The sequence below is a fragment of the Triticum aestivum genome, chromosome 5D (genome assembly GCF_018294505.1).
Source record: "Triticum aestivum cultivar Chinese Spring chromosome 5D, IWGSC CS RefSeq v2.1, whole genome shotgun sequence".
Taxonomy (NCBI): Eukaryota; Viridiplantae; Streptophyta; class Magnoliopsida; order Poales; family Poaceae; genus Triticum; species Triticum aestivum.
This window is the reverse complement of record NC_057808.1, coordinates 481,236,530-481,247,693: the sequence shown is the minus strand read 5'-3', so window position 1 is coordinate 481,247,693 and position 11,164 is coordinate 481,236,530.

The window sequence follows — 11,164 nt, the reverse complement described above, 5'->3', positions numbered from 1 at the left end:
TGCCAGGAGATGGTGGAGCGTGGACTTGACTCCAATCACATAATGATCACGGAGTTCACCAACAACCACAAGCTGGATGCCAAGGACATTGGGGAGGCTATCTTCAAGCTCCACGAGAAAATCAAGCACCTCCAAACCCAAATCTATGACCTGCAAAACCAAAACTGTGAGTATGAATATAGATTCAAAAGGTTGAGTTTGGCTGCAGATTTGAGGATCCCGGAGACTCGATCATCCTTCTATGATGGTGAGCCTATGCCTTGGAAGATGGACGACAAGCCTACATCATCAACAATCCCTTCACCAGCCAAGGAGACATAATCACATGGATATGGGCACTCCCTTTGGCAACTGCCAAGCTTGGGGGAGGTGCCCCGGTATCGTCTCACCACCACACTCCTATCTTTACCGTTTTTCTTAGTTCGATCCTATTAGTAGTATCTTGATCTAGTAGAATAAGTTTTGGTATGATCTAGTTTTGAGTTTGGCTTTATGATCCCTTATGTAATCGAGTCTGTGAGCTATGTAATAAAGATTAGTGTTGAGTCAAGGGCTTGATTATTTTGCCATGATCTTGAGGGAATAAAAGAAAAGAAAAAGAATAAAAAGAAACAAAGAGATCATATTGATCTTATGGAGAGTAATGACTTCACATAGAAAGAGCATGATGATTAAAAGTTGTTGATAATTGACAAACATAGTTTTGGTCATCGTTGTAATTAATAAGAAGTAATAAAGAAAGAGAGGTTTCACATATAAACATATTATCTTAGACATCTTTTATGATTGTGAGCACTCATTAAAATATGACATGCTAAAGAGTTGATGTTGGACAAGGAAGACAACATAATGGGTTATGTTTTCTTATATCTGAGATAAAGTATATTGTCATGGATCATCCAACATGTTGAGCTTGCCTTTCCCCCTCATGCTAGCCAAATTCTTTGCACCAAGTAGAGATACTACTTGTGCTTCCAAAAACCCTTAAACCCAGTTTTGCCATGAGAGTCCACCATATCTACCTATGGATTGAGCAAGATCCTTCAAGTAAGTTGTCATCGGTGCAAGCAATAAAAAAATTGCTCTCTAATTTTGTATGATTGATTGGTGTGGAGGAAATAAGCTTTATACGATCTTGTGATGTGGAAGAAATAAAAGCGACGGACTGCATAATAAAGGTTCATATCACAAGTGGCAATATAAAGTGATGTTCTTTCGCATTAAGATTTTGTGCATCCAACCCTGAAAGCGCATGGCAACCTCTGCTTCCCTCTGCGAAGGGCCTATCTTTTATTATTATCTTCTACCTTATGCAACAGTCATGGTGATCTTCACCTTTCCTTTTTACATTTTATCCTTTGGCAAGCACAGTGTGTTGGAAAGATCCTGATACATATATCTAATTGGATGTAGGTTAGCATGAGCTATTATTGTTGACATTACCCTTGAGGTAAAAGGTTGGGAGGCGAAACTATAAGCCCCTATCTTTCTCTGTGTCCGGTTAAAACTCCGTAACCACAAGTATTGCGTGAGTGTTAGCAATTGTGAAAGATTAAATGATAGTTGAGTATGTGGACTTGCTAAAAATCTCTGACATAGACTCTTTCTGATGTTATGATAAATTGCAATTGCTTCAATGACTGAGATTATAGTTTGTTAGTTCTCAATAAAGTTTCTGATTCATACTTTGCATTGTGAATAGATTATTACTTGGGCATAAGAGATCATATGACATTATCCATATATGTTGCTGTTATGAGAATAATCATGATGCCCTCATGTCCATATTTTATTTTATCGACACCTCTACCTCTAAACATGTGGACATATTTATCGTTATCGGCTTCCGCTTGAGGACAAGCGAGGTCTAAGCTTGGGGGAGTTGATACGTCCATTTTGCATCATGCTTTTATATCGATATTTATTGCATTATGGGCGGTTATTACACATTATGTCACAATACTTATGCCTATTCTCTCTTATTTTACAAGGTTTACATAAGGAGGGAGAATGGTGGCAGCTGGAATTCTGGGCTGGAAAAGGACTAAATATGGGAGACCTATTTTGCACAACTCCAAAAGTCCTGAAACTCCACGAAAGTTATTTTTGGAAATAATAAAAAATACTGAGCGAAAGAAATACCAGAGGGGGCCCACACCCTGGCCACGAGGGTGGGGGGCGCGCCCCCTACCTCGTGGGCCCCCTGTTGGCCCTCCGGTGCCCATCTTCTGCTATATGAAGTCTTTCGTCCGAAGAAAAACCATAAGCAAGCTTTCGGGAGGAGACTCCGCCACCACGAGGCGGAACCTTGGCGGAACCAATCTAGGGCTTCGGCAGAGCTGTTCTGCCGGGGACACTTCCCTCCAGGAGGGGGAAATCATCGCCATCGTCATCACCAACGCTCCTCTCATCGGGAGAGGGCAATCTCCATCAACATCTTCACCAGCACCATCTCCTCTCAAACCCTCACTACTAGAAAAAGGCTTACTAGTGGCGCACCAGTTTTGCCTACTAATGGCGCACCACTGGTGCGCCACTAGTATTTTTTACTAATGGCGCACCAGTGGTGCGCCATTAGTACGCACCACTGGTGCGCCATTAGTATATGCCATGGTGCGCCATTAGTATAGGCCACTGGTGCGCCATTAGTATAGGCCACGGTGCGCCATTAGTATTTTTGAATTTTGAAGGCGGGAAAATAGTAGTGGCGCACCGTCTAACCCCCACCGTGCGCCATTGCTATTTTTGAATTTTGAATTTGGATCTGGATCGCGTTTTTTTGCCCATTTTTTGCTCGTTTTTTTGGCTCGTTTTTTTGCACGATATTAATTCAAATTTTGTTCTTGTTTTTGGATCTTGTACGTTCTTTTGCCGTGTTCTTTTGCCGAAGAGGAGTTCGCCGGAGAGGAGGAGGAGGAGGTCGCCGGAGAGGTGCTCGCCTACATCGCCGGAGAGGAGGAGGAGGTCGCCGGAGAGGAGTTCACCGGAGCATCGGAGAGGAGGAAGGAGAAACCATGAGGGGAGCCCACTGAAGAGGAGGGAGGAGGAGCTCACCGAAGAGGAGGGAGGAGGAGCTCACCGGAGAGGAGGGAGTAGGAGCTCACCGGAGAGGAGGGAGGAGGAGCTCACCGGAGAGGAGGGAGGAGGAGCTCACCGGAGAGGAGGGAGGAGGAGCTCACCGGAGAGGAGGGAGGAGGGGCTCACCGGAGAGGAGGGAGGAGGAGCTCACCGGAGAGGAGGGAGAAGGAGATGAAGTGGAGGAGAGGTGGAGTGGAGGAGAAGAATGAAGAGGTAAGGAGGAGAGGACACGCCCAGCCATATATACGGCATAGTAATGGCGCACCATGGGCAGGTGCGCCATTAGTAACTTTTTTTTTATTTTTTTGATTTATTTTGAATTTTGAAGGCGGGAAGATACTAATGGCGCACCATGGGTGCGCCATTAGTAATTTTTTTTTATTTTTTTGATTTATTTTGAATTTTGAAGGCGGGAAGATACTAATGGCGCACCATGGGCAGGTGCGCCATTAGTAACTTTTTTTTTTATTTTTTTTAATTTATTTTGAATTTTGAAGGCGGGAAGATAGTAATGGCGCACCACGGGCAGGTGCGCCATTAGTAAGTTTGATTTTTTTGAATTTTTTTGCCTCTCCAGATCTTAAAAGCCCCGTATCTTTTTTTCTGTTAGGTTTTTGAGGATTTTTCATATAAAAAACTTTTTCATCCGAGTTCGTATGCAAAAGTTATGCCCATTTTAAGAAATTCCAGAGAGATTTTGCAAATAAAGTCGAAATTCATATTTGTTAATTTTCCCAACAACTAGACCACATATCACATGGGAAACTTGTTTTATTTTATTTTTTTGACATTTCCATCATTTTCTTTTATTTTTTTTAAAACTGAAAAGGCGGTCCAGGGGGGTGCATTCGGTGAAATGGGCCAAGTTACTAATGGCGCACCGTGGGGGTGGTGCGCCATTAGTAGTTCAACTAGTAATGGCGCACCACCCCAACCGTGAGCCATTAGTACTTTTTCAAAAAAAAAAAATTGAAATAAAATTTGTAACAAAATTACTAATGGCGCACCTGTGAGTGGTGCGCCATTAGTAGTTCAACTAGTAATGGCGCACCGTGGGAGTGGTGCGCCATTAGTAGTTGAACTAGTAATGGCGCACCGTCCCACGGTGCGCCATTAGTAGTTTAAAAAATAAAAATAAAAAAAATTTGAAAAAAAAATTGAAACATAATTACTAATGGCGCATCGTGGGATGGTGCGCCATTACTAGTTGAACTACTAATGGCGCACCATCCCACGGTGCGCCATTAGTAGTTTTGAAAAAATTAACAATTTCTTTTTTTACTAATGGCGCACCGAGGATGTGGTGCGCCATTAGTATTTTCACACTAATGGCGCACCAACACATGGTGCGCCCTTAGTATATAGTAATGGCGCACCACATGTCTGGTGCGCCATTAGTGGCCATATCATCTATAGCCCTTTTCCTAGTAGTGCCTAGTTCATCTCTTGTATCCAGTTCTTGTCTCTAAGTCTGGGATTGGTACCTGTAGGTTGCTGGTAGTGTTGATTGAAGGAAATATGCCCTAGAGGCAATAATAAAGTTATTATTTATTTCCTTATATCATGATAAATGTTTATTATTCATGCTAGAATTGTATTAACCGGAAACATAATACATGTGTGAATACATAGACAAACATAGTGTCACTAGTATGCCTCTACTTGACTAGCTTGTTGATCAAAGATGGTTATGTTTCCTAGCCATAGACATGAGTTGTCATTTGATTAACGGGATCACATCATTAGGAGAATGGTGTGATTGACTTGACCCATTCCGTTAGCTTAGCACACGATCATTTAGTATTCTGCTATTGCTTTCTTCATGACTTATACATGTTCCTATGACTATGAGATTATGCAACTCCCGTTTACCGGAGGAACACTTTGTGTGCTACCAAACGTCACAACGTAACTGGGTGATTATAAAGGTGCTCTACAGGTGTCTCCGAAGGTACTTGTTGGGTTGGCGTATTTCGAGATTAGGATTTGTCACTCCGATTGTCGGAGAGGTATCTCTGGGCCCACTCAGTAATGCACATCACTATAAGCCTTGCAAGCATTGTAACTAATGAGTTAGTTGCGGGATGATGTATTACGGAACGAGTAAAGAGACTTGCCGGTAACGAGATTGAACTAGGTATTGAGATACCGACGATCGAATCTCGGGCAAGTAACATACCGATGACAAAGGGAACAACGTATGTTGTTATGCGGTTTGACCGATAAAGATCTTCGTAGACTATGTGGAAGCCAATATGAGCATCCAGGTTCCGCTATTGGTTATTGACCGGAGACGTGTCTCGGTCATGTCTACATTGTTCTCGAACCCGTAGGGTCCGCACGCTTAAAGTTCGATGACGGTTATATTATGAGTTTATGTGTTTTGATGTACCGAAGGTAGTTCGGAGTCCCGGATGAGATCGGGGACATGACGAGGAGTCTCGAAATGGTCGAGACGTAAAGATCGATATATTGGATGACTATATTCAGACATCGGAAAGGTTCCGAGTGATTCGGGTATTTTTCGGAGTACCGGAGAGTTTGGGGAATTCGCCGGGGAGTATATTGGGCTTTAGGGGAAAGAGAGAGGAGAGGCTGGGAGCCCCCAAGGCCTAGTCCGGATTGGACTAGGGGAGGGGCTGCGCCCCCTCCTTCCTTTTCTTCTCTCTCCCCTTTCCTTGACTCCTACTCCTACTACTTGGAAGGGGGGGAATCCTACTCCCGGTGGGAGTAGGACTCCTCCTAGGGCGCGCCATAGAGAGGGCCGGCCCTTCCCCTCCTCCACTCCTTTATATACGGGGAGGGGGGCACCCCTTGGAGACACAACAATTGATCTCTTGATCTCTTAGCCGTGTGCGGTGCCCCCCTCCACCATAGTCCACCTCGATAATATCGTAGCGGTGCTTAGGCGAAGCCCTGCGTCGGTAGAACATCATCATCGTCACCATGCCGTCATGCTGACGGAACTCTCCCTCAAAGCTCTGCTGGATCGGAGTTCGAGGGACGTCATCGAGCTGAACGTGTGCTGAACTCGGAGGTGTCGTACGTTCGGTACTTGATCGGTCGGATCGTGAAGACGTACGACTACATCAACCGCGTTGTGCTAACGCTTCCGCTTTCGGTCTACGAGGGTACGTGGACACACTCTCCCCTCTCGTTGCTATGCATCACCATGATCCCGTGTGTGCGTAGGATTTTTTTTTTGAAATTACTATGTTCCCCAACAGTGGCATCCGAGCCTGGTTTTATGCGTAGATGTTATATGCACGAGTAGAACACAAGTGAGTTGTGGGCGATATAAGTCATACTACTTACCAGCATGTCATACTTTGGTTCGGCGGTATTGTTGGATGAAGCGGTCCGGACCGACATTGCGCGTACGCTTACGCGAGACTGGTTTTACCGCCGTGCTATGCACACATGTGACTTGCGGGTGTCAGTTTCTCCAACTTTAGTTGAACCGAGTGTGGCTACGCCCGGTCCTTGCGAAGGTTAAAACAACACCAACTTGACAAACTATCGTTGTGGTTTTGATGCGTAGGTAAGAACGGTTCTTGCTCAGCCCGTAGCAGCCACGTAAAACTTGCAACAACAAAGTAGATGGCGTCTAACTTGTTTTTGCAGGGCATGTTGTGATGTGATATGGTCAAGACGTGATGAGACATAAGTTGTTGTATAAGATGATCATGTTTTGTTGAAGTTATCGGCAACTGGCAGAAGCCTTATGGTTGTCTCTTTATTGCATAAGATGCAAGCGCCAAATAATTGCTTTACTTTATCGCTATGCGATAGCAATAGTTGCAAGAGCAATAGTTGGCGAGACGACCATGTGACGACACATTGATATACATCAAGATGATGGAGATCATGGTGTCATGCCGGTGATGATGGAAATCATGACGATGCTTTGAAGATGGAGATCAAAGGCACAAGATGATGATGGCCATATCATGTCACATATTTTGATTGCATGTGATGTTTATCTTTTATACATCTTATTTTGCTTAGTTCGACGGTAGCTTTATAAGATGATCTCTCACTAATTATCAAGGTACAAGTGTTCTCCCTGAGTATGCACCGTTGCGAAAGTTCTTCGTGCTGAGACACCACGTGATGATTGGGTGTGATAGGCTCTACGTTCAAATAGAACGGGTGCAAAACAGTTGCACACGCGGAATACTTAGGTTAAACTTGACGAGCCTAGCATATAACAGATATGGCCTCGGAACACTGGGACCGAAAGGTCGAGCGTGAATCATATAGTAGATATGATCAACGTAGTGATGTTCACCATTGAAACTACTCCATCTCACGTGATGATCGGACATGGTTTAGTTGATATGGATCACGTGATCACTTAGAGGATTAGAGGGATGTCTATCTAAGTGGGAGTTCTTAAGTAATATGATTAATTGAACTTAAATTTATCATGAACTTAGTCCTGGTAGTATTAGCATATCTATGTTGTAGATCAATTGCTCGCGTTTAGCTCCCCTATTTTATTTTTGATATGTTCCTAGAGAAAACTAAGTTGAAAGATGTTAGTAGCAATGATGCGGATTGGATCCATGATCTGAGGTTTATCCTCATTGCTGCACAGAAGAATTATGTCCTTGATGCACCGCTAGGTGACAAACCTATTGCAGGAGTAGATACAGATGTTATGAACGTTTGGCTAGCTCAATATGATGACTACTTGATAGTTTAGTGCACCATACTTAAATGGCTTAGAATCGGGACTTCAAAGACGTTTTGAACGTCATGGACCATGTGAGATGTTCCAGGAGTTGAAGTTAATATTTCAAGCAAATACCCGAGTTGAGAGATATGAAGTCTCCAACAAGTTCTATAGCTAAAAGATGGAGGAGAATAGCTCAAGCAGTGAGCATGTGCTCAGATTGTCTGGGTACTACAATCGCTTGAATCAAGTGGGAGTTAATCCTCCAGATAAAATAGTGATTGACAGAATTCTCTAGTCACCATCACCAAGTTAGTAGAACTTCATGATGAACTATAATATGCAAGGGATAACGGAAACGATTCCCAAGCTCTTCGTGATGCTAAAATCGACGAAGGTAGAAATCAAGAAAGAGCATCAAGTGTTGATGATTAACAAGACCACTAGTTTCAAGAAAAGGGCAAAGGGAAAAAAGGGAACTTCATGTAGAACGGCAAGCAAGTTGCTGCTCAAGTGAAGAAGCCCAAATTTGGACCTAAGCCTGAGACTGAGTGCTTCTACTGCAAAAGTACTGGTCACTGGAAGCAGAACTACCCCAAATAATTGGCGGATAAGAAGGATGGCAAAGTGAACAAAAGTATATTTGATATACATGTTATTGATGTGTACTTTACTAGTGTTTATAGCAACCCCTCAGTATTTGATACTGGTTTAGTTGCTAAGAGTAGTAACTTAAAACAGGAGTTGCAAAATGAACCGATACTAGTTAAGGATGTAGTGACGATGTGTGTTGGAAGTAGTTCCAATATTGATGTGATCATCATCGCACAATCCATATAACTTTCGGGATTAGTGTTGAACCTAAATGAATGTTATTTGGTGTTTGCGTTGAGCATGAATATGATTTGATCATGTTTATTGCAATACGGTTATTCATTTAAGTTAGAGAGTAATTGTTGTTCTATTTACATGAATAAAACCTTCTATGGTCATACACCCAATGAAAATGGTTTGTTGGATCTCGATCGTAGTAATACACATATTCATAATATTGAAGCCAAAAGATGCAAAGTTAATAATGATAGTGCAACTCATTTGTGGCACTGCCGTTTAGGTCATATTGGTGTAAAGCACATGAAGAAACTCCATGCTGATCGGATTTTGGAATCACTTGATGCTTGCGAACCATGCATTATGGGCAAGATGACTAAAGACTCCGTTCTCCGGAACAATGGAGCGAGCAACAGACTTGTTGGAAATAATACATACTGATGTATGCAGTTCGATGAGTGTTGAGGCTCGCGGCAGGTATCGTTATTTTCTGACCTTCACAGATGATTTGAGCAGATATGGGTATATCTACTTGATGAATGTTTCCTTATATCATGATAAATGTTTATTATTCATGCTAGAATTGTATTAACCGGAAACATAATACATGTGTGAATACATAGACAAACATAGTGTCACTAGTATGCCTCTACTTGACTAGCTCGTTGATCAAAGATGGTTATGTTTCCTAGCCATAGACATGAGTTGTCATTTGATTAACGGGATCACATCATTAGGAGAATGATGTGATTGACTTGACCCATTCTGTTAGCTTAGCACACGATCGTTTAGTATTCTGATATTGCTTTCGTCATGACTTATACATGTTCCTATGACTATGAGATTATGCAACTCCCGTTTACCAGAGGAACACTTTGTGTGCTACCAAACGTCACAACGTAACTGGGTGATTATAAAGGTGCTCTACAGGTGTCTCCGAAGGTACTTGTTGGGTTGGCGTATTTCGAGATTAGGATTTGTCACTCCGATTGTTGGAGAGGTATCTCTGGGCCCACTCAGTAATGCACATCACTATAAGCCTTGCAAGCATTGTAACTAATGAGTTAGTTGCGGGATGATGTATTACGGAACGAGTAAAGAGACTTACCGGTAATGAGATTGAACTAGGTATTGAGATACCGACGATCGAATCTCGGGCAAGTAACATACCGATGACAAAAGGAACAACGTATGTTGTTATGCGGTTTGACCGATAAAGATCTTCGTAGAATATGTGGGAGCCAATATGAGCATCTAGGTTCCGCTATTGGTTATTGACCGGAGACGTGTCTCGGTCATGTCTACATTGTTCTCGAACCCGTAGGGTCTGCACGCTTAAAGTTTGATGACGGTTATATTATGAGTTTATGTGTTTTGATGTACCGAAGGTAGTTCGGAGTCCCGGATGAGATCGGGGACATGACGACGAGTCTCGAAATGGTCGAGACGTAAAGATCGATATATTGGACGACTATATTCGGACATCAAAAAGGTTTCGAGTGATTCGGGTATTTTTCGGAGTACCGGAGAGTTACGGGAATTCGCCGGGGAGTATATGGGTCTTATTGGGCTTTAGGGGAAAGAGAGAGGAGAGGCTGGGCGCCTCCCCTAGGCGTAGTCCGAATTGGACTAGGGGGAGGGGCTGTGCCCCCTCCTTCCTTCTCTTCTCTCTCCCCCTTCCTTGACTCCTACTCCTACTACTTGGAAGGAGGGGAATCCTACTCCCGGTGGGAGTAGGACTCCTCCTAGGGCGCGCCATAGAGAGGGCCGGCCCTTCCCCTCCTCCACTCCTTTATATACGGGGAGGGGGGCACCCCTTGGAGACACAACAATTGATCTCTTGATCTCTTAGCCGTGTGCGGTGCCCCCCTCCACCATAGTCCACCTCGATAATATCGTAGCGGTGCTTAGGCGAAGCCCTGCGTCGGTAGAACATCATCATCGTCACCACGCCGTCGTGCTGACGGAACTCTCCCTCAAAGCTCGGCTGGATCGGAGTTCGAGGGACGTCATCGAGCTGAACGTGTGCTGAACTCGGAGGTGCCGTACGTTCGGTACTTGATCGGTTGGATCGTGAAGACGTACGACTACATCAACCACGTTGTGATAACGCTTCCGCTTTCGGTCTACGAGGGTACGTGGACACACTCTCCCCTCTTGTTGCTATGCATCACCATGATCCTGTGTGCGTAGGAATTTTTTTGAAATTACTACGTTCCCCAACATTGATTACTCCTTGTAGTTGATGCTAGTTGGTTTATTTGGTGGAAGATCATATGTTCAGATCCTATATGCATATTAATACCCCTCTGATTATGAACATGAATATGCTTTGTGAGTAGTTACGTTTGTTCCTGAGGACATGGGAGAAGTCTTGCTATTAGTAGTCATGTGAATTTGGTATTCGTTCGATATTTTGATGAGATGTATGTTGTCTATCCTCTAGTGGTGTTATGTGAACGTCGACTACATGACACTTCACCATTATTTGGGCCTAGAGGAAGGCATTGGGAAGTAATAAGTAGATGATGGGTTGCTAGAGTGACAGAAGCTTAAACCCTAGTTTATGCGTTGCTT